Genomic DNA, 24,688 nt, shown 5'->3' on the forward strand with positions numbered 1-24,688 from the left:
CTTTCTAGTGGTCCCCATTCAGCACCATAAACAGTTATTTTTTAAATAAAAAACCCTCCCCAAAATCTTGTGGATCATTAATTTCAAATCACCTCCCCCTCACCAAAAGAAAACCCCATATACTTTCCTTTTATTAAGAAATACTCTTCTCAAGTTACGCAACTGATTACAGTCAAGTCCAGTTCCCCAAACCCAGAATTCAGATCTTGGTGATTCAGCCACTTGGTCCTGCAACATCAACCCTGCAACTTACACTGCTACCACTCCTTCTGTCCAGCCTGTGTCAGGAGGCTCTCAGACATTACTAGACACCAGTAGGATTCCAGAGAAACAAGAGCCAAAAATAAGGCTTTCTGCTCCCCGAGTCTCAGGGTCGCAAACTTATTTAGTCACAAGTGAGCAAGCAAGTTAGGAAGTGGATTTAGACCAAGTAGAGCAACACCTACTAAATAATAAATAATATTTTTTAACAAGATAAACAGCAAAACTAAAGATAGCAGCAAAAATGGGACCCAACATAAGAACTACCGTTAGAAAATCAAATTCACAAAGTGGTTAGAAATTATAAACCCAAATAAAATAACAATGCTAATTTCTCCCAACCCTATACAAACTGCAGGGCATTGACATTACCAGTTATAGCCTATTAGACAGAGAGAGACGACGTAATAAAAACAGATCAGGAGTAAGCTTAGCTTTATCGTAAAAAGGATAGTAAGTAGGGTGACTCCCCAGAACCAATTACCTGTAGGAGGTTTTGAAGTTAGAACTTTCTGGTACTTTGGCTCTGCACTTCCCCACAGCTGAAGCTACTTACTTCCCAATTAGCACACCGCCTCCCTGATCTTAAAGCACAATAAACCTAGATAACACAAGCACCTTAACCCAATGACATCATATCCAACTGCTAAGAAGTAGTCCATATCCAAAGGCCAGCTTTCAAGTTAATTGAAGGAAACATTTTCTTCACAATTACAAAAAAGGAGCAGCTTTTGCTTCGTGGTTTCTCATGCACATCTACCAGTTAACCACAGTGGCACATCCGTTTCTTGGGCCACAGTGAAAGTAGGCCAAATACATTTCACGGTGAGCAAATCTGTGAAGCTCTTTTTGGTGACTGCAGCTGTATCTACTTGTATGACTTTCCAGCCATAACCATTCCATACAGGGCTGGCCTGCCCATGGGGCAATGTGAGGTGGCTTTGGTTCCCACTTCAGCCATCTGATGGGGTTGATTTGACCCCCCCCCCAATCTTGTTCCTGATGTGGATCTTCACTCACTCCTTCTTCCCTGGTGTAGGTGTTGGGGGGAGCGCCATTGTGTGGTTCGCCCCAGGTGCCAAAATGTCTTCAGCCGACCCCAACACAAAGACCTGTGTATGAGAATGTCGATGGCCTGTGCAAGAGCTTCATGAGAACCAGCTTTTTTCCATACCATTACAAATACATATAACCGACTCCAAGCTGTAGCTGAAAGTCCACCTAGGCAAGTCTACACTCCACCCCAGACCTTCTGAATCAGACCTTAAGCGTCCAGTCAAGATCTGGACTCTTTTAATCTTTTAAAATATCAGAGGGAGGTAGAAATAGAACCTCTCCTAGGATGGAAAAACTCCATGGATTGACAATTGCCATGGATAGTAAGAACATAAAAAGAGCTCTGCTGGATCAGACCAAAAGCTCATCTAGTCCTGCATTCCATTCCACCACCCCCAGGACCAGATGCCTATGGGAAGCCTACAAGCAAGACATGAAGGGATTAGCCCTCTCCAGCTGTTGTTCCTCAGCAACTGATATTCAAAGACACATGCCCCTGATCCTGCAAGGAGTATATAACCATCAAGATTTGATTGCTTTATCCCCCAGGAATCAATCTAACTTCTTTTTAAAGTCGTGAGTGAATTCTGTAGTTTAACTATGCACTATGTGAAGCAGCACTTCCTTTTTTCCTCTACTGAATCTCCCATGTTTCAGCTTCACTGGATAACCCTAAGTTCTAGCGTAATATGAGAGGGCAAAGGCCTATCTCTATCCACTTCTGCTTCGTAAAATGTACATTTTAGACACCTCTAATGCAGTGTTAGAAACTATTTGCCCAAAGGCTCCTGGAACCTGGGTCGTGGGTGCCAAAACAAAATGCCCTCCAACTTCAGCAGATCATTCCTATGATTTTAGTAACATCCTGGGGCATGCTGGGGGCATGAGACTCCTCTTTCCTCCCTTTTAACCAGGCATCCCCAAACTCGGTCTTCCATATGTTTGGGACTACAATTCCCATCACCCCTGACCACTGGTCCTGTTAGCTAGGGATGATGGGAGTTGTAGTCCCAAAACATATGGCGGGCAGAGTTTGGGGATGCCTGCTCTTAACTGTAACCTCCGCTTTTGCCCCAGATGAGGTTGACAAGGAAGTCTCTTTCCAATCCTTTCAACACACTGTACTACTGAGGTGTGGAACAGATGGTTTGAGAAATTAGCCTTCACACCCTGAACCTTAATCCCATTTCCCTGTATAGCACAAGTTCAGGCCCAATATAAATAAATCTGTTATATCTATTATTCTTTATATAGTGGGAATTCACCACTTGCAAGTCTGTTATTTAAAAAATGTGCCACTTACAGAATTACAACTCTTGGAAAGTTTGAAAGATTCAGGCTTAGACTGGCTTCACATCCCCAAGATTAACATCATCTTGAAAGATCCTGTGGTGCATTGTCCAGCCACAAAACGATGTTATGAACATCTGGATGTAGCAAGTGGTTCAAAAAGCAGGGTCTCTCATTGATATACAGTTACTGTTACAATCCCATTTCTCTCTGCATGCTACTTGGAAATCAATGTGGGAGATGGACCCTACAGGTGAACTGAAAGATTCTCAATGGCTTAAGATCTGGTCCACTCACCCACTTTAGGTCCATGTCAGCTAACATTCAAGAGGATATTTTGAAGGTGGTCCACCACTGGTTTTTAACCCCAGTCCGACTAGCTGATACTGTAAGATCTGGTCTCCCCCTAATGCTGGCAGGGTTATAAGAGATGAGGAAAGTGCTAGCATTATGTAGTGGGGATATAACATAAATTCTGAAAGCGGGCTGCAACAGAAATTATTATTGGCAAACAGGTCACTTTGGATGCTAAGTTATGTGTTTTATCCATTTTTGATGGTGTTAATGATGATATTATTTGTCAACAACAAATTTTATATCTGCTGGTGAGTGCTTGTTTAGTTATCTGTCAAGCATAGAAGGAGTCATCTTGCTACTCTTTGGTCTTATGGTTTTAAAGAGACATGTTTACTGCCATCTCTGGAAAACTGACCCATATGATATGTGCCGCGGGGGGGGGGTTGCAGACCCCTCAGACTTGTAATGTGGGAGTGGTTTGTTATTTATATAACCAAACCATATCATGGTTGGCACATTCCTACTAAAATATTATTATATCTGGCAAATGTCTACTCTGTATAAATATGAACCTTGCATCCCACCATGGACTATATATGATGGTGTTCTTTTATGACTGTTAGTATGAAGTATTTCTGTTTGATTTATTTACTGCATTTGGAAATTTTGTTTTATAATAATAATCATCATCGTCATTATCTTGAAGTGGTAATCCTAAATATTACTATTACTACTTCCAATTTCCTATGTGCTGGCACAGCAACAGCATATACTTGTTCACTCAGCAACTACCGGTATCTATCACTGGTGCTGATCCTATGATATCCGGGAGATAAAGACAAGCGAACAGCATACAAATTTTGTTATACACACCAAAGTCTAGCCTGCGGGGACATTTAGCACCTTTAGCAAACAGAGAAGATGAGATTTTATCTTTTGTTTCACAAACAAGGCAGGAACACATTTTTGTGAGAGTAAAATGGCTCATGCTGCTCACTAAGGGTGCCAGAAGTGACCCAGGTGCCAGATCTTAGTAGGGTACATTTCCGTCTAGCGTGTAGTTACTAATTATTTTCCAATTCTGAACACAGGCTACTTAAATCTCCTTTAGGGCAATGGAATGTAAGCAGCCTGTGTACAGCCTAGGAAGTTATTTATAGACTCAAGTTATGATATCACACCCTACCATGGCTGTTGAAGATCTCATAATCTAAAGCAAGTTTGCTGCTTCTAGGAAGGATAGAGGGGGAAACCTGGATACATCTAATAAAGGGTAGAGCTGATGATAGGACTATCTAGATCTATTTTTAAAAAACCTTGAGGCAACACTACCAGAAGAACTGTACTTCACAAGCTTAGATAGCCCTGCAAGAATCAGAATAACCATTTTCCATCTCAAATTTTAGAAGTTGTAGACTTTAGTATCTTGAGCTCAAGAAAGAGAGCTGTTTTGGACTAGAAATGTCAAGGAGGGAGCTGCTTTCCTGAGTCCTCCCTCCAAGCTGCTAACCAATCACATGCAGGCACCGAACGGGTTACCAGGCTTTATTGGGTTATTTTCTGGCACCAGCTATAGAACATCAAACAGCAAGTCTAAAACATGGCAGGTTCTCTCTCTTCCCCGGCAGGTTAACACGAATATTTATAGGGGCTGGGGAATGCTGGCAACCAGACAGCCCCATCAAATGCTCCTACTTTGGGGACTAATTGTTACCACCTGCCTGAGGGGCCCCACCCAGTGATACTTGCTCACAGGATCACTACTTCATGACAAGTTATGTGATATATTTGTCTACCATTCATACATGCAAGATACAATGGGGAAAATCATCGTCCTGTACACTTAAGACCAGATTCAATGAATTAATCCCACTAGTATAAGCCTATGGAAAGACTTTTACCAGTGCCACAGTGTTACCTCCCTGTATGCTCCCATAACTTGTTCCCACGGTCAGGAGAACCCCCAGAACAGTACACAAGGAAGAGAAGGGAGAACATTCCATCAGGCAAGCTCAACTGCTTGCACTACTGTAACTTTCACGTTAGCGCAATTCCTCCCATAGGATTTACAATGCAATTCTGTTTGACTCTACGATCTGCCTATTCTAGTAGCACACACACACACAGGGACTTGAAAATGCATACTGCCTAAATAATTATTGCCTAAATAATTTGATTGGCAATTGTTTTCAAACGTGCTATAATTTCATTATTTATGAAATAAATAAATAAAATCCCTCTCCATCTGAGAAATGCCCCACTTACGAATTCCATCCTGGAAATGTAAAGTCCTGCTCATCAAGCCAAATGATTTGTTTTTGCACAATCTACCACTAAGTAATGGCTACTTCACTGACCTATCAGAAGTAGTCAACTTGACTCACCTTATTATGCATGATCAGGCATGGCAAATGCTCTTGTCAGTAAACATCTTTACTTTAGCCTGTATCCAAATCATCAAGTTTGGGTAAAAAAAATCTGAGATTTTGCACTCACAACATCCAGGAGACACACAGGTTTCTTTATAACTATAGGTAAAGTAACAAGCTATTTCTGAAGAGAGTCCCAACACTATTTTTGTACAGACTAATTAAAAAACCCACATGGCAAAGTCAGCTACTCTAGAGAAAATGACCCAAAGCTCTCTGCATTGTACCTTCATAGAAATGAAGAAAGTGCTAAAGTTTCAAGTTATTCAGTACTGTAAGAATTAAAAGTTTGCACTATAGAGTGGTGCTACAATTCTGTGAAAAAATTGACTGGGATTATGCAGTTGCCTCAACCTTCATACTGGTTTAGTGGATTCACTGTGACCAAAGGAGTGTTGAGCTTGCCAATTTACTGTAGTTCAACACAATTTCCAATGTAAGCTGTTAATATGAAATAGAAACATTCTGAAGAGCTTGGGAAGAAATGACAAAGTCAATACTACTAAACAATATGAAACACTGTCCAACACTGATGTACATACAACTAGAAGGTTACTAAGTGGGGTTGGTTTAGATGACCACTATACAACAGGCTCTATGTCAGTGTTTCTTGAACTTGGGTCCCAGCTATTGTTGGACTAAAACTCCCATCATCCTTAGCTAGCAGGACCAGTGGTTGTTGGGAGTTGTTGGGGACTCAAGTTTGAGAAACACGGCTTTATGCATTCAAGTAAGAGAGAGGGCTTGGTACCATACAAAATTGTTTCGGGTTTGTTTTCTAAATTCAGGAGTGCACATGAAAGTCCCTGGATAAATGAATGAGTAGTCGTAGTACTAGTTGTTGTTATTTATTCATTTTATATACCGCCCTATACCCGGAGGTCTCGGGGTGGTTCACAGAAAAGATCACAATGTATAAAATAAAAATAATAACCCAATACCATTTTTTATGAGATCTTATGCAGACAGCAGAGAAATTGAACTAGGGTTAATTGATGGTATTGGAAATCAGCCACTCAGACAGGCAGAACTCCCTGTGAAAACTCCGGCTCACATTTCCAGATCCAGTTTTCCTCCTGGGTTCTTGGGGAGCAGCTGTTGCCAAGAATGCTTTTGCACAGTTTCAGTCGGTGTGCCAGCTCCATCCATTCCTAGAGAGATCATATCTGGCCAAGATAACATGCCTTAATTACCACCTAGAGGGAATTACTGCAATGCCGTCTCCATAGAGCTGCTTCTAAAATGTCCAGGAACTTCAGCTGGTCTAGAATGCAGCAACTTTGAGTATTGACTGGAATAATTTCTTGGGAGTATGCGATTACAACAGCTACACTGGCTTCTGGCCTGTTTATGGGGACAATTAAAACAACAACAACCTGTTTTTTGCCTTTAAAGCCCTGAGTCTTCTTATTCATAAAATCTAGCAGAGGGGCTTTTCTCTGCATTCCATCAACAGTTGAAGTGTCTAGTGGGGACAAGGAAAAGCCACTTTGTGGTAGTTCCTAGGCTATGCAATGGCCTACCTAGAGCGGTTTGAGTTGCACAAACCTTTGCTAGCCAATACTTTTGCTTGCAAACTTTTGCTTGTCAAGCTAAAGCTATAGTGCCAGTTACCTGAAGAATGATTTTTAAAATTATTTTTATCTGCTGTCTTGCCATTTTTTTAAAATAAATGCTGAAATTCAAAAAGAATATACTGCAAGTTGTCTTTAGTGTTATTAAACATGGCGAAATGGGCTATAAGCATGTTATAATAACCCTATTACTAATTTCTCAGGCTAGAGAATGTACTTAGAAAGGCAAAGGACCCCTGGGTGGTTAAGTCCAGTCAAATTCAACTGTGGGGTGCGGCACTCAACCCTGCTTTCAGGCCAAGGGAGCTGGCGTTTGTCCGCAGATAGCTTTTCGGGTCATGTGGCCAGCATGACTAAACTGCCTCTGGCGCACCGTGACAGAAACCAGAGTGCATGGAAATGCCATTTACCTTCCCACCACAGCAGTACCTATTTATCTACTCGTGCTGGTATGCTTTCAAACTTGTAGGTTGGCAGGAGCTGAACAAAGCAATGGGAGCTCACCCTGTCACGCGGATTTGAACTGCCGACCTGACGATCGGCAAGCCCAAGAGGCTCGGTGGTTTAGACCACAGCGCATCCCGCATCCTTAAAACATAAGCTATAGGCTTGAGTCGCCTTCTCACCATGCAACTCTGATCACGTGTTGGTAAGTCTAACATGAACAAGTATTATTAACAATTATAAAGCAAATAAATATGTCTTAGTTTTGTACTAAAGTGATTTCTGCATAAGGCACGAAATATTGTAATTATGAACCTAAAAGCATATCAGAATCTAACGGCCCTTTTATGGGTTATAATGAGCAGCCAAAAAAACCAGGTGTGAGGCTTAATTCATATTTCTGCTTTCCCCCTGCATACTCTCTACTCAAGAACCCTGTAAAAGAGCCCTAAGCCAAAAATGGACAGGATTCGAAGGAAGAGTAGCAGCATATATTTGACCCAAGGCACTTCTAACCCACACAATTCCTCAGGAAAATTCTCTGGATGACATGTGTGTAGGCATATATGGTCAAAATGAAAAGTGGAAGAAACTAATTATAAGAAAGAAACAGGAGATGGGTAGCTACTAGTAAACATGCTATAATGAGACAAAGGCATGCATTTATAGTCTTCTTTCTTCCCTTCCAAATTAGAGCATATCCCTCTGTTTTCTAGCTTTCCAACACCAGGATAGTGTATTATTAAAAATGCAGTATGAGTTACTCTCTTGTATGTTTGTCTCCTTGACTCATCTGCCACCCTTGCCCATATGACTTAAACTGGTCCAAATACAAAGATTTATCTGGTCTCCTCCACTTCCACAAGATTAAGGCAGTTTGATGCCTCACCAATCTCACATAATACATTGAACAGTGAAATGAGTTTTCTGTTTGTTCCAAAGCACGAACACTGACATTCATTCTAATAGCTTTCTATGATAAAAATATCATTTACACCTCAGTAGACATCCCAAACATTCAATTTGCTCGTTTCCTCACTACATTATTGGCCCACAGAGTACCAAAAATTAGTCCTCTTGAATCAGGTTACAGTTTTAACAAACTTTACTGATATTTTGAATAACATCAATAAAAAGTACAACTAAGTGGGGGGGGGGGGGTGTTTCCAGCAAGTCATAATTTACAGAAGTTGACAAGTCACAAATAAAGGTAAAGTACAGTGGTACCTCGGGTTAAGAAAATAATTCATTCTGGAGGTCCGTTCTTAACCTGAAACTGTTCTTAACCTGAGGTACCACTTTAGCTAATGGGGCCTCCCACTGCTGCTGTGCCGTCGCCGCACGATTTCTGTTCTCATCCTGAAGCAGCTCTTAACCCGAGGTATTATTTCTGCATTAGCGGAGTCTGTAACCTGAAGCATCTGTAACCTGAAGCATCTGTAACCTGAAGCATCTGTAACCCAAGGCACCACTGTATAACGCTTAACAACCAAGGCAAGAAAAATGTAGATAATGGGTTGATAAGAATAGAGAAGATGGAAGATATACTTGGGAGACCAAGGAAAAGGGTGTCATAGGAAAATTTCAAAGAACAGATTATTATTTTTTTATCAACTGGTCAGACTGAGATAGCCTTACAGGCTCCCCCATTAGATAAACAGCCAGCCTTTGTTGGTCCATTCAGATTTTTCAGTGAGTGCCATGGGTACTACTAACTTGGGTTGTTCCTCTCTCCAGGCTGGAATCTCACTAGACAGAAAGCATGTGCACACACTTTCCATGGAACCTGGGTTAAAGTCAGTTCCAACAGACTTAAAACAGATTCTTTTGCGTATGAAGTTTTAAAAAAACAAACCCACTATCAAATGAAAGTATGAAACTGCACAGTAAAAAATATGTAAATCTGGAATTCGCCAGCACAACAAAAACATTGATCCAAGGCAGCAATCCGCCTCATAGGACAAAAAACAAATAACATAACACATCAGTGTACACAGAGCTAACCTGTTATGGTTTGATAGCAGTTTTGAGATGATCCGTTGTAAAACTTATGATACATAAGGTTCCCTGCCTTAAATCCATGATTATGCACCTGGGCAGTGCTAAAGCACACTGAAACCATGATTTTTATTATTCAGTCAATGGAGACAGAAATGATCTGCAAATTGATGTAGATTTGGGGGAGAGGGAAGCTGTGGAAAAAATCATGCATTTTCAATAGCATTCATTTCACAGGATCTAGTGTGCATGTGCAAACACATGCAAGCCTTCTCTGTATCTGGTACTTCATTCTCTCCTGACTCCTGTAGCACCCCATCTCCTTCCCTGCCGACCAATGGGGTGACAGATGTCGCAGCCAGATCGCCCTCACATCCTTCTCCCTGCACCCCAACAATGATATTTTCATCCCTCTAACCACCCAGATCTCCTTTCTCCCTCCTACTCTCTTATTTGTTCTCTGGGAGAAAAAGGAGCCCCACCTCTTTGTCATCATTGCGAGGGAGTGCACCTTGCAAGCACCAAATTTAGATCCCAAGGGTGCTACTGTGCCTAACAAGTGCCACAATGACCACCTCGGGTCTGAGGAATTGGTCTGCAGAAGGGCTATCCAGCCACTGTTCTGCTCCTACTATTTAATGATAACCAGAAATATCCTGGGAAATTACTTGGCTAAGTTTTGTGAAATAAACCTACCAAGTGACAAGGATTAACTTGAGAATGGTCTTGAGCTTGTGTCTGATTGAAATATGCCAACTTGATACTACTTTTTAGTTCTGATTTAGAATACAGCTAGAGGTGCAAACCTAGCACATACAACATACAAAACCTTTCCATTAGTTAAAGTTCTAGCAGCTATGGAAGCTGTCAAGTGAACATGACCCAACCACCTCTGCCTTCCTTATTCAGATCTAAACAGCAAAGTCATTGGAATTATCAACTATCAACATTTCCAATCCCTCTAAATCAGCCTTCCGCAACATGGCACACTTCAGATGTTGTTGGACTGCAACTCCTTAGTATCCCTGACCGTGATCAACTCTCGCCCAGAAACCAATGTCCCCACTGTGGAAGGATGTGTGGATCCAGAATTGGCCTCCACAGTCACTTACGGACTCACTGTTAAAACCATGTTTATGGAAGACAATCTTACTCGGCTACGAGTGATCGCCAAAGAAGAAGAGTATCTCTGACCACCAGCCGTGCTGGCGCTGATGGGAGTTGTAGTCCAAAATACTTGCAGGGCAAAAAGTTGAGGAATCCTGCTCTAAATGAATGACTGCTTGCCTGAGGTATGACTTAACTGAAGCATGCTGAGGCTACAGCAAAAACTGAGAACCCTGCACATCTGTGCCTCAATACTGTGGCACAGTGCATAATAGGTTGGGTGGGTGCACAGCAAGATAATTTCAGGTTACACTCAGGTACAGTAGTGAAGGAAGAATGTAGCATAAAGGAGACATATGTCCACTGTATGAGTTCCAATGGGAAGTCTTAGAGGTCGCTTGCGTTGTTCCAAAGTACAGTGGTACCTCGGGTTACATACGCTTCAGGTTACAGACTCCGCTAACCCAGAAATAGTACCTCGGGTTAAGAACTTTGCTTCAGGATGAGAACAGAAATCGTGTGGTGGCGGTGCGGCGGCAGCAGGAGGCCCCATTAGCTAAAGTGGTACCTCAGGTTAAGAACAGTTTCAGGTTAAGAACGGACCTCCAGAACGAATTAAGTTCTTAACCCGAGGTACCACTGTACAGATTCAAATTGTTTCAGATGGAATAAACAGCACCAGGTTAACCAAAGGTCTCACTGGTTCAACATAAAGTTTGACTTGGACTGGCAAAGGGAATTTCAATTTGCAAAAAGCCTCATCTATATGCCTAATCACCTACAGCATACCAACTGCATATACATAACTATCCTGAAGCCCCACCTCTCTGTTACTCCTACCCCTTACAAACAGCAAAGCAATAGCCATTAAGCACAGTTCAGCTTTCTGCTTAAGCCCTTCCCTATGGAACTAAACAACCCTGGCTGGCCAGAGAACCAGTACCTTCCTGCCGAAACTTGCTCTGTTTATTTTCTGTTCATACTTCTACTCCCTCCCCTGGAAAGCCAACTTACAATTAATCACTATCAACATATAATCAAGTTAGAAGACACAGATTCCTCAAACTGCCACAATGTAGAAAGCAGTCTCTATAAGAGGATGATCCTAAAGGCCTTAACTTAGCTCCCTCATGTGTTTGAGCTCATAACCTCACAACCCACTCCAGAACCCTTTGAATTTCCATTATTCTTTGTCTGTAGAGGTTGATAAGGTTCCTACATCAGAATGTTCATTTAAATGTCTTTTTTAATCCTGTGTGTTAAGCTTTGATGTCAGTCTTTTCTCTAAGATTTCAGGTTCTACAGTCTTCTCAGAAACTTCCCCTCATGAACACCCTTTGACTCTTGCTTCCTCTGCATCTAGACCTAGCAAAGTTTAGAAAAACAAGTCAATACAAATACAGTATGGCTAAATATTTATATACTTTCACTCTGTAGTGGTGTGCCGCCATGGAGACTGCCCTATTAACTGCTCTGAGAACAGGATGCAGGGCATCATTTGCTGATCAACAAGTCAACTGTAACAAGAATGCTGCATGCAAAGCCCAACAAAAACTGAACAAAAGGTTCCCAATTGTAAAATCTGGTCTGCAACCGATTTTCCTTGGTCCCATTGGTGGGCAGAGACCAATCAAAGCTTCATTTCAGTACAGGTGCAATTCTTCATTCCGGAATACTGAACATATTTGATAATGTATACATAATATGCAATATGTTAGCTTTGTGCTTTATGACTGTATTCATTCTTGTAAGCCACTTAGAATTATTTTCAGTTATACAATCTATATCCGTACCACTTAACATAAATATTTCAAACAAAGGCTCCCAACTATGCATTTATATAATTTTGTAATGTGGCAGCTAATCCAAGAGTTCCAATTTCCAAAGCTTGACAAATATTCCATTATTCTACCCATCTGCTCTGCAATTTCAAAATCAATTTTACCAATCACCACCAAGCATTTAAGTTCCAATTGGTTACATTATGTATTTTTGAAAGATACTACTAACTTTGCTGGTGATAAATTATGCAAAGGCCACAAAATTATTGTGTGGACAAAGGAATAGTAACACAAAGCCAACATTCTAAACATTAGTAACATCCTCAGAAGTAAAAATGCACAATGGGGGGGGGGATCTCTCTTGTAGCAACCAGTCACCCACAGGAGGCACAGAACCGAAGAAAACTCTTGTGCACAATCCTCCTTTAAAGAAAAGCATGTAATTATACCCAAGGTCATTTTACATGAGAAGAAACTGCAAAGGGCCTTGTCAACTAAAGATGTGTATGTGTGTGTGTGTGTGTGTGTGTGTGTAGTTCAAAACTGTTTTATGAAGTTTTGTGGAAGCCAGAAGGAGGTGCTGGTAGCTGGCCAAGATCTTTGGGGTTGTTGTTTTTTAAAGTCTTGGATGCTTTCAATGAGCAACACGGGGTAGTGAGGAATCTTAGATCTGTGTAGTCACTGAAACCCTACAAAATGAGGTGCAGCCCTTCCTTGTATGCACTTATCTTGTCGTTATGAAGAAAAGTTATTGTATAAAACTGAACTACCATCAACATATGCATGTTTTAACTCTCGCAGCTCAACAATTACTTCAGATTCTGGAAGGGCAGAAGCACTAAAAAAAGGATGAATCAGGGGGGGGGGAATTGCCACCCTGTGTTCAGAGCTAACATACTGTATGATGCCAGGTAATGAGGCATATCCCAAAATAAAAGGAATGGCCCTGAGCATCCTGCTAACGTAACACCTATTTAATAACCTTAATCACCGCCAACATTTTTTTGGTGCATCAGCCTCCCTTCCCCCCATGCCTAGGAAGACAGATACGCACATTCCAGTCAAGCCTCTCAGCAGAGGTCGCACCACTCACCCCCCTCCCCCTCCCCCTCCCCGAGGCCTCCCTAAGCTTGCAAGAATCTTTTGGACTTTTCCTCTACCATACTGTACAAAAAAGAAAAGAAAAGAAAGCTCCAGAGCAAAGACCCTTCCCTTTATATCCCATCAAGTCTCTCTCTCTCCCTCCCTCCCTCTCTCTCTCACACACACACTGCAGTTTCCTTCCTTTTTGGGTGGGTTGGGGGGAAGGGGAAATAAAAGAGGGGGAGGCAAAGCACAAGTGGATGAAAGACCAAGAAGCAGAAAGAAAATGAGCCCTACAGAAGGGGGGGGAGCAGAGCGTCAGCCATGTTTTGCTTGTGTGTGTGTGTGTGGATGTGAGTCCAGTATTTACAAACCTGCAGCTGCAGCAGCTCTTGGAGTCTGTGAAGGAAGAGGGGAGGGAGGGAGGGAGGAGGGGAGGGAGGGAGAGGGAAAGGCAAGAGGAAAAAGAAAAGGAAAAAAAAAGGAGGGGAGGAGGGAGAGAGGGCGAGGAGAAGGAGAAGGGGAGAAAAGCAGAAAGAAAGGAGAGAAGGGAGGAGAGACAGGCAGCAACAGCAGACAAAGGAACCCAGCAAAGCCTGACAAGACACACACACACACAGAGCTGCTGTGGCAGGCACTGGGGCAGCTTTGTTTGCCTCTCTCCTTGGCCATTTTCGTTACCTAGTGGGAAGTTTCTGGAGGGTGTGTGTATGTATGTGTGTGTGTGTGTGTGTGTGTGTGTGTAAGAGAATCTGTGAGTGTGTGACTGAGAGTGTCTGTGAGTGCGTGAGATTGTGTGTGCCTGTGTGAGTGTGTTTGTCTGAGACTGTGTGATTGTGTGTCTGTGTGAGTGTGCAAGAGCCTGTGTGTGAGAGAGACGAGGCTTGCCACATTCTCATGGGCACCACTAGCAACAACAGATCCAACATCACCCCCCCCCCATTCACCAACACACACACACACAAACACACACTCTTCCCCCTCACCTACCCCCGCCCCTCACTCCCTCGTGGCTCTCTGTTTCCGATAATGGGATTTTATTTTATTTTTGCAGGATGACAAAAGGCCCCAGGCTTCCCCCCCCCCCACACAAAACAGAGGGGAGGGAAGCAATGTGTGTATAAGGAAGATTTTTTGGGGGGGGGTTTGAAGACCACGAGCGTCCCCCTCTCGCTCCTTCCACCCCACAGGAGGAGAAAACCGGGATGCCCCCCCCCCGTTTCTTCCTAGCAACAGCTTCCGGGGGGGGGGAGAGAGGGAGAAGAAGGGGGGGGAAGCCTGGCGCGAGCTAGCTGGGGGGGGGGAGGAGGAGGAGGATCGCGCGCCCTCCTCGGATGAATAATAAATAACGCCAGCCCCGAGGGACGCGGGGCGGGAGGGGCCAGGCCAAGGGAGCGGCTCCCCCACAGCGACTCCCAGCGGCGGTGGCCGGTACTGCCCGGCCGGGCCAAGGGCGGCGCGGCGCGGCGGCGGCTCCTTTTCCCGCTCCCTTTCCCCTCCCCCCCCCGCTCCCCTCACCGCCGTTACCTCACCTGCTGCCGCTGCCCGAGCCTCCTCGTCCGCCCTCGTCGCCGCCGCCTCCGCCTGCACCCGGGCGGGCGCGCGGTGCCCGGCGGGGGTGCGGCGTCGGCGGGGGTGCCAGTGCTGCAGAGGCTCCGCCAACCCCCCGCTCGCCCGGCCAGGCCGCTCAGCTCCTCGGCGGCGGCGGTTGCTGCTGCGGCGGCTCCCCTTGTCTCGCTCGGCCCCCTCCTCCTCCGCCGCCGCCGCCGCCGCTGCTCAGCCCTCCTCCTCCTCCTCCTCCTCTCCCTTGCCACATTGGGAGCCTCCCCCTCAGCCTTGCGCGGCCGCCGCTGCCAGGAGAGAGGCCTCCGCGCCTTCCTGCCAAATAGTGAGCCGCTCCGAAACGCGCGGCCCCGCCTCCCGCCGGCCTGCTGCGGCGGCCGCGCAGGCGCACTGCCACAGCTGAACTGCGACAGGAAAGCCGGGGCCTCGGCCGTCTGTCTGGCCCGGCGCGAGAGCGCGCTCGCCTCCCTCCCTTCGGGAAGCCGGAGTGCGCATGCGCCGGCTCACTTGCCCGTGGATTGAGCAGGGGAGAAGGGGCTTCGCTTTCTCTGCTGCTCCTCCAAAATGTTCCTGTTTTTTTTTTTTAAAGCAACAATACGCTCTCAGTTTTTATGGGGTGAAGAAGCTCTGCTGTTTTCTGCATGCAGCCCCCTGAAGCGTATCTTACCTGCAGAAACAAATTTACACGCTTTTGACATGTGAAAGTTTATTATTATTATTATTTGTTTATTTGGTTTTCAGATCGAAGTTTTACAATCACATATTCAACATAAAAACAAGATTCCAAAGAATCTCCTGGACTTCCCTCCTCCCCTTTGTGGTTCCTATTGTTAATCATTTCCTCCTGCATCTTTTATGATGATACAAATCTTTTACATCTCCATGATGTCCAAAATTCACCATTAAACTACAAGTGTTATTCCAGTCCTGCTAAAGCTTTTGGCCGTTTACAATGGTCTTTAATTATAAATTTTCCCTATTCCTTATTAAAATTTTGGTCTTCCTGATTTCTTATTCTTCCGGTCATTTTTGCCAATTTGGCATAATCCATCGATTTAATCAGCCATTCTTCTCTGGTAGGGACTTTATCTTCTTTCCATCTCTGGGCTAATACTATCCGCACAGCCATGGTCACTACATAAATCGTCTTTTCTGCTCACTCGAGATTTTCACACCTAGGATTTCTAAAATAAAAGCTTCGGTGTTTTTAGAAAAAGTTATTTTAAACTTTTTTTCAACTCATTATAAATCATTTCCCAAAATTATTTTACTACTTTACATATCCACCACAATATGATAAAAGGTGCCTTCTGACATGTGAAAGTTAACTTGCAAAGCTGGCACATATATTTCTCTCTTCTTTTGCGGTTACTTTACTTTTTTATAATTTTTATTACATTTTCTGTTTTACAATTTAGAATATTCATTTAAACAACTGTAAAATAACAAAAACTTCCCTTCTTCCCTTCCATGGCTCATTTTGCATAGCATAAATCCCTGCATATTTTATATAAACAAAACCATTCAGTATTCCATTATTACATCCATCAAACACGTATTTCTCCATGCATGCTGAAGCATAGATACCCATGCATGGATTTCATTTGAACATTCGCACCTGGCCTTTCAACGGAACCATTTGGCAATGGGTCTCAATAATGGGTTGTTGTTTTTATTTTGATTATATATAAATTGTGGGTTTTTTACATTGATCTTTTCTGTGAACCACCCTGAGACCTCCGGGTATAGGGCGGTATATAAATTCAATAGATAATAAAACCATATCCGGCCAGAAGTGCTGCAACATCGTCCGTTCATGATAGCCGCAGCCATGCCATCTATATAAGAATCTGAACAATTATACAATAATAATAATTGAGGATGTATTGCAGCAATCAAGGCAGATCTCGTGTTGCAGAGCTATTTTCTGTACGTGTGCATGGGCAAAGGAGTTGGGGTGCTCAAACTTCTTTAAGAGTGACTTAAGTTGGGTGTTCCTTGAAGTTCCACTTGCACGTAATTCCCTTGAAACCAGAGCAGCTTGTGTTTTCAGTGTCCCTAAATGCTTAGCTTTGGCGCATAGTACATCATTCTCCAGGGACACGGGTGGCGCTGTGGATTAAACCACAGAGCCTAGGACTTGCCGATCAGAAGGTCAGTGGTTCGAATCCCCGCAACGGGGTGAGCTCCCGTTGCTCGGTCCCTGCTCCTGCCAACCTAGCAGTTCGAAAGCATGTCAAAGTGCAAGTAGATAAATAGTTACCACTCCGGCGGGAAGGTAAACGGCATATCTGTGTGCTGCTCTGGTTCGCCAGAAGCGGCTTAGTCATGCTGGCCACATGACCTGGAAGCTGTACGCTGGCTCCCTCAGCCAGTAAAGTGAGATGAGCGCCACAATCCCAGAGTTGTCCGCAACTGGACCTAATGGTCAGGGGTCCCTTTACATCTTTCTCCAGAGTGACTCTAGCAGCCAGTTCTCTGTGGCTGGCTCATCTCCAGTCAACCCAAAGGGTGAGAAGACTTCTCAGTGGCAAAGAAGATCCATGTTGATAGGGCGGCTCAAGGACCTTGGAGACGGGAATCCTGCTGCAGAAAGAGTAACAGGTCTTCCACCCTGGAGAACTCCACCTCTGGATGGGCCCAAGCAAGCTTCCCTTCTGTCCTGCTTCCCAATTGTCCCTCCCCTCCCTTCAGATGTCAAGGAGATAAAGACCTATGCAACAAAGAGCCAGTGTGGTGTAGTGGTTAAGAGCAGTGGACTCGTAATCTGGTGAACCGGGTTCGATTCCCCACTCTTCCACATGCAACTGCTGGGTGATCTTGAGCTAGTCACACTTCTCTCTGAGGTCTCTCAGCCTCACCTCACAGAGTGTTTGTTGTGGGGGAGGAAGGGAAAAGGAGATTGTTAGCCGCTTTGAGACGCCTTAGGGTAGTGATAAAGCGGGATATCAAATCCAAACTCAAACTTTTAGAAGATATCTGAAGGCAGCCCTGTACAGTGGTACCTCAGGTTACAGACGCTTCAGGTTACAGACTTCGCTAACCCAGAAATAGTACTTTGGGTTAAGAACTTTGCTTCAGGATGAGAACAGAAATTGCGCGGTGGCGGCATGGCGGCAACAGGAGGCCCCATTAGCTAAAGTGGTACCTCAGGTTAAGAACAGTTTCAGGTTAAGAATGGATCTCAATTTGTTGTGGAGGTCTGTAACCTGAAGCATCTGTAACCCGAGGTACCACTGTACTGGGAAGTTTTTAACGTCTGATGTTTTACTATGTTTTTATATATGCTGTAAGCTACCCAGAGTGGCTGGGGAAACCCAGCCAGATGGGTGGAGTATAAATAATAAAATGATGATGATGATGATGATGAACAGAGTATCCTGGAAAGCATAGGGAGAACAACTTCCCTGCCACGCTGCTCCTTTTGGATGGAGCCAGCCTGGTCTTCCCCTGCCATGATGTTCTTTCTGGGAAGCAGAGGGGGCAGTATCCCATTGGACCATAGGGTGGGAGAGGCTGGGGGTTGCTGCCTATGCAGTGCATCTACAGTAAATGTGACATTGTCGGCAGGCAAAGATGCTCCTTTTTGTCCAGGTTTTTGAGGAGGGGTGAGGGGCGCTGAGCATTTTAATTTCTGTCACTGCTTTTATTAATAACAGTGTTGTATTTCATTTTAAGCTGTTCTTATGCTGTTATCTAATATTTGGGACTACACTGGTACCTCAGGTTACATACGCTTCAGGTTACATACGCTTCGGGTTACAGACTCCGCTAACCCAGAAATAGTGCTTCAGGTTAAGAACTTTGCTTCAGGATGAGAACAGAAATCGTGCTCCAGCGGCTCAGCAGCAGCAGGAGGCCCCATTAGCTAAAGTGGTGCTTCAGATTAAGAACAGTTTCAGGTTAAGAACGGACCTCCAGAACGAATTACCTACGTAACCAAAGGTACCACTGTATATGTGCTGGGCCCGGGGGTAACCTGTGAAACGCGGTCCAGGACCAGTCCAGAATCTGAAGGTTCTGCTGGGAGTCAGTCTGACAGGGCCAAAGCAGGATACGAGGCAGGAAACCAGGCAAGGACAGGTACAGGATCTCAGGCAGGATCTAGTATACAGCAATGTTGCTCCCGCAACCTGGGGCGGGGTCCGACAGCCTTTTATCTTTGTCAGGGTAGCGACTGGTCCTGATCCCCCAACAACTCACCTCCCTGTTTCGCCCGAAGGCGAGCACTCCTCCTGCGAGGACTCAGGTCTCTCCTCCTCTCAGACCTGAGTCTCTGCAGCTCGGGAGATGTCGGCGGGTTACTAGACTCAGGGGCCGCCTCAGCCTCCCCTGACCCAACTGGTAGTGGAGCAGCTGTAAGTGATGTCCCAGCTGAAGGCAATAATGTAATCCCCGCATCTGGAACCAGGGCAGGCTCAGGCCCCTGACTTGACCCAGCTGGTGCTTGTTGCAGACTGGTACTCTTCAGGATCAGGCCCCAGACTGGGTTCAGATGATGCCTGAGGCAGAGGTCCTGGGGCTTTCAAAATCCTATATCATGTGTGAATATAAAAGATAGCATCTATGAGATGCAGCAAAGATACATCAAGAGGTTAGTGGAACGTGTTGGAAGTGTGTGTGAGAAAGTTATAGATTATCCTTGTATTTGCTGGATGTGCGAGAAAAATAAAAGCTTTTGGGATGTTATTGAGCATATACAAGAAATAACTGGAAATCACATGCAGATGAACTAACAATTCTTCTGGGATATCTAAAAAAGATGCAAGACCAGAACACGGAAATCTAGTCAGGGTTTTGCAGACGACTGCCAAAATATTAACAGCAGCTAAATGGCATGCTCTGCTGATTCAAACCGAATGAGGATGACTTAAGAAAATTTGGTATCTTGCCACAATTACAAAATTAACAGGAACAGTACGCTTAAGAAAAGGTAAAAAAAGGAGCATTTTGAGAATTAATTATTAAGCATACTATTAAGCATATAGCCCAAGAACAGGCTTGGAATTATTGCTGTCATAATTAGTTTTGTTAATTTATAGAAATTTATAAATGTTTAGAAAATATTATACAGTATCTTTGTACTATACTGCATTAAAGACAGACTTTTAAATAGGGTGATTTAGAAATAAATTGTAAATTAGTGAATATTGGATTGTAATATTTCATTTTGATTGTGTTTACAATATTTTGATAATCAATTCATTATTATTTTATAAAATATGCTTCTGTAATGATGACATAATAATGACTTGACGCCATCAGTAAACTCCTTCTGAATGATAACTTCCTTGGTCAGGCTGTTGCATTGTGTGTGGATCTGAACTAATAGTAATGATAATAATAATTTTATTATGACATGGTTTATCTCTATAGGTTATGGCATAAGTATGGGATTGACATAATGTTACACAAGGCCCTCTGTGATGAACTCCAGTAACCATGAAACCAGCCTGATTCTAGCCTCCAGCTGAAAAGCATTCAGGAATATCCTGAATTCACATACATCTTACTTAAAGGTTAACACATGCAAAAGTAGTCGTCAAGGATATTCAACTCCTCAGTGAGATTCATCCCCACAATGATATGGTGATTTGAAGGCAAATCACAGACCTGAAATGGCCAGGTGCAGATAAGCCTTACTATCAAAAGTCTCTCACCACTTTGTATTTTGTGGATACCATCCCTTTGCCATGTCCTCCTGCTGTCAGGGGAAGGTTTTCAAATGTGGTCAAGGGCCTAGTGGCTGCTGATTTTACTGCTGGATTGTTTTAATGTATTTTTAATCTTTTGGTGGAAGCCACCCAGAGTGGCTGGGGAAACCCAGTCAGATGCGTGGGGTATAAATGATAAATTATTATTATTATTATTATTGGGCATTTAATTGGTCCAAAATCCCACAAACCCCTTTGATGCAATCAAAGAACAATGGGAGCAGGACATAAGCTATGAAATTAACCCCACCCAAGTGAGTAGAATGTGGTCTAAACCTCTCTTTAAATCCATCTTTGCCAAAAGAAGGGAACTCACTCTGAAACTCACCTACAGGTGGTACTTAACACCACAGAAACTGGTGCTGATATGCCCAGGAAACTCACCAAAATGTTGGAGAGGTTGCACTTCCACAGGCACATACCTCCACATGTGGTGGGAATGTCCCAAAATCCAACCCTTCTGGTGTTGTAAACAAAATCTGCCCTTTTCCCTTTATGGGGTATCCAAGAGCCCGTATAGAGTCCTTATGTGGGTTCCCTATTAGTAGGAGAAAATAACAGAGGCCAACCAGAGAATGTTGAGAAGCAAAGCAGCTAGTAAGCCTGATCTTTATTGATCTGTTGCAACAGGGTGCTCCCCTCATGCGCAGGAAAGGAGGAGGACCCCAAACCCAGGTGTGCCTGCCCTTATATAGACATTTTAAATTCCCTGCCCTGGAGCTCAAGACCACCCCTCCATACATCATACATACATCACAGAAGAGGTGTAACCCAAGACCACCTGCCACAAACATCATACCTATATCACAGAAAAGGTAGTCTACAACAGAAATTTGAATGTTGTTGTTTTTCCTGCCTTCCAGGTTATCTGATAATGCCTTATCTGATTGCCTTTCCTAGTAGTCTGTCACCCCCACCTTTGAGATGGTAATTACTAAATTCCTGTAACAAGGAAGGTTTTTTCACCTCCTCCTTCCTTGCAGAGAAACATTTGGTCAGCTTGGGAGTCAAAATGGTTTCAGGACTGTCTTCCTGTGCTGCTTCAGACATGTGGTTTATATATTTATGTACGTGTTTGCCTGGTACATTTATGAACATTTATTATACAGTGGTACCTCGGGTTAAGTACCTAATTCGTTCCGGAGGTCCGTTCTTGACCTAAAACTGTTCTTAACCTGAAGCACCACTTTAGCTAATGGGGCCTCCCACTGCTGCCACACCGCCAGAGCACAATTTCTGTTCTCACCCTGAAGCAAAGTTCTTAACCCGAGGTACCATTTCTGGGTTAGCGGAGTCTGTAACCTGAAGTGTATGTAACCTGAAGCGTATGTAACCTGAAGCGTATGTAACCCGAGGTACCACTATATATCTGAAACCTTAAAATTCTTATTACACTGGATAGCAGTCCTACAAGAGATATGCAAAATAACTAAACAGGTATTAGAAGTCACCCCAGAACTGGCCTTCTTGAACATCTTCCAAGATCATAATGACCACTCACAATATAGAGGGCTTATAACCCACCTACTCTCAGCAGCCAGAAGCCTCATAGCCAGACACTGGAGAGACCTGTCAGGAGTGAACATGGGCCAGTGGTACCAAATTGTATGGGAAACCCCATTGCAGTCAACCATGGACAACCAACCACACCCTTTGCCTCCAACCTCTCTCGCTACCGAGGAAATATAACAAGCGAATAGAAAGAGAACCAATCTAGTTGACGCTGACACAAAACCCCACATGTACAACGTTAAACAATGTAATCTTAGTAGCAAGAAATTGGAAAAATACAGCAATTACCTAACACGACGGATTGGCATATCTTAATGACAGAATACCTGCAGCTAGCAAAGACGACAGGAAGGATAAGAGGCCAAACAAAACAAATAGTCTATAAGGATTGGAGAATTTTTAAAGAATACTTTAAAAATCACAGTATAAAAGGAAACTTCTTGGCAGAATTAGACTGAACCTTGCATTGTATAAATATAAGTTTGTAGGGAAGTTAACAGAAACTATCTAAGAAATATGTAACTGTGCGGTATAAGATAATCAACAGATAAAGTACAGCAAGACTAATTGGAAGTCATTTTTAATTTCTTGTTTTACAAGCTTTACAATTGTTCACATCATTGGGAGTACAAAATATGTTAGTTATAAGAATTGTGTTGTTTCATATATTGCTACTGTCTGTCAATTTATAGTTTGTTTGTTTGTTTGTTTGTTTGTTTGATTGATTGATTGATTGATTGTATGTTTGTTTGCTGGTTTGTTTGCTTTCCTGACATAAATGTATCTATTTTAAAACTATATATATATATATATTTCACCACACCCTCTTCTTCCCCAACCTTATACTGTACACAACACTAATATCTCATAACAAATGTAACTGATCTGTAGAAAAGACTGTGCAACTTGAAAAAAGAGACAAGGCATGTACTTTTGTGAACCAAGAAAATCTTTAATAAAAAGTTATTTTAAAAAAAATAAAAAGTCACCCTTTTGTTAAGCAAACAAGATGTCCATCTTTACCCTTTTTTCACTAAGGTGGGCAAGGAAAGGATTAGTCAGGAAACAGTGCTGGATTACCAAACAGGCAGAGTAGGCACTGGCCCATGGCTCCCAGCGAGAACGGGTCAAAATAATATTTATTTGATCTTGAAAGAAAATTACAAAAATGTATTAGGAGATAATTTGCAATGCCCCCCCCCCCCACTCCAAGATTTTGACTGCCTGGGGGCCTCCACAGGGTTTAATCCGGCATTGGCAGGAAATTCCAGAAGGAACTATGGAAACTGAAGAATCACTCATTTACTGCCCCCTCTCCACTGACATGCCTTGGAAGAAAAGTATTTTTTTAAAAAAAAACAACAACTATTAGATTCAAAGGTTAGTTAGCTCGAATATTTCCAACAGGAGAGAACTTATCCAGCTTTGCTTTATTTTTATTTTTTTTATAATAATTTTTATTAAAGTTTCAATCAAAAATTAAACAACCAAAAAAAGAAAAGAAAAACATCAAAGAAAAACACAGAAATACACCATACAAATCTCAAAGAGAAAATAAAAAAACACAAAAGACAAAAATCAACAATAAAAAAAAAAACAATAAAAAAAACAATATCTCTTTTCCATTTCCATCTTTAAATTTGCTTATTTTCTGGACTTCCTCATACCTCCCTCTTTTGTATTCCAATCCAAATTGTTTGTCCAGCAATTTCTTTTCCACTTTTTTAATCCCAGTCTTTAATTTAATATAATATTGAAATATATAACTTCAACTTCTTTAAACCTAATCTTTAGTCTTAATGTAATATAACATTAAAATTTTACCTCTTAATTGTCAAATTTCCATTTCATTAAACATCTTTAATCCTAATCTTTAGTCTTGATCTATCATTAACCTTAACCTGTACAGCTGGAAACCGCTTATTTTCAGTCCAACATCACTCTAACATTCTTTAATTTTGCAATGTTTCTGTAAGTAGTCTTTGAATTTCTTCCAATCTTCTTCCATCGCCTCTTCTCCCTGGTCATGGATTCTGCCAGTCATTTGCGCCAGTTCCATATAGTCCATCAGTTTCATCTGCCATTCCTCCAGCGTGGGAAGTTCTTGTGTCTTCCAACTTATCCAGCTTTGCTTTAAGGACAGGTATATTTTCCTTCCATCTCTCTCCTTCTAGTGTGGGTTTATGGCAAAATTGCCATGCCCAGGTAGGCCTCTTAGAATAGTTCGGGAATGTTTTACTCTTTAATTAAGGTGTGTATTGGTTACCTGATTAGCCTGTGACATTGTTGTCTAAAGCAACATTTTATGTGGAAATTGTTTTCCATTTGGTTGTGTACTTTTTGATGCGTTTTATTTATTGTTTATGGTTTTTGTTATGTTGGTAATGATGTAAATCTTGTCATGTTGTAAGCCGCCTTCAGCATTGTTTTAACTATGGAAAGGCGGCATACAAAAAAATTAAAATGATGATGATGATGATATATATTCTGTCACTCCTGTTTTATATAATAAACCAAGCTTTCTTCATTTTTTTGTGTGAGAAATTCTTGTGGGTTAAAGAGTTAAGCGAGTTAAAACC

General features: G+C 42.8%; 1 protein-coding gene and 1 long non-coding RNA gene across 3 annotated transcripts in view; one reads left to right on the top strand and one right to left on the bottom strand.

Moving 5' to 3' along the window:
* Positions 1–15,227, bottom strand: part of SPIN1 (spindlin 1) — a 32,424-nt gene extending 17,197 nt beyond the window's left edge. Inside the window, exon 1 of one of the 2 annotated variants that reach the window (XM_080973164.1) lies at positions 14,853–15,227. The gene's annotated coding sequence lies outside the window, so the exon portion shown is untranslated. The remainder of the gene's footprint in view (positions 1–14,852) is intronic. The other variant, XM_080973163.1, reaches the window with a different exon arrangement.
* The window catches only part of LOC308458463, a 229,277-nt gene that overhangs the window by 144,101 nt on the left and 60,488 nt on the right, over positions 1–24,688 (top strand). The window lies entirely within an intron of this gene.

The sequence above is a fragment of the Podarcis pityusensis genome (genome assembly GCF_964106645.2).
Source record: "Podarcis pityusensis genome assembly, chromosome: 11".
NCBI lineage: Eukaryota > Metazoa > Chordata > Lepidosauria > Squamata > Lacertidae > Podarcis > Podarcis pityusensis.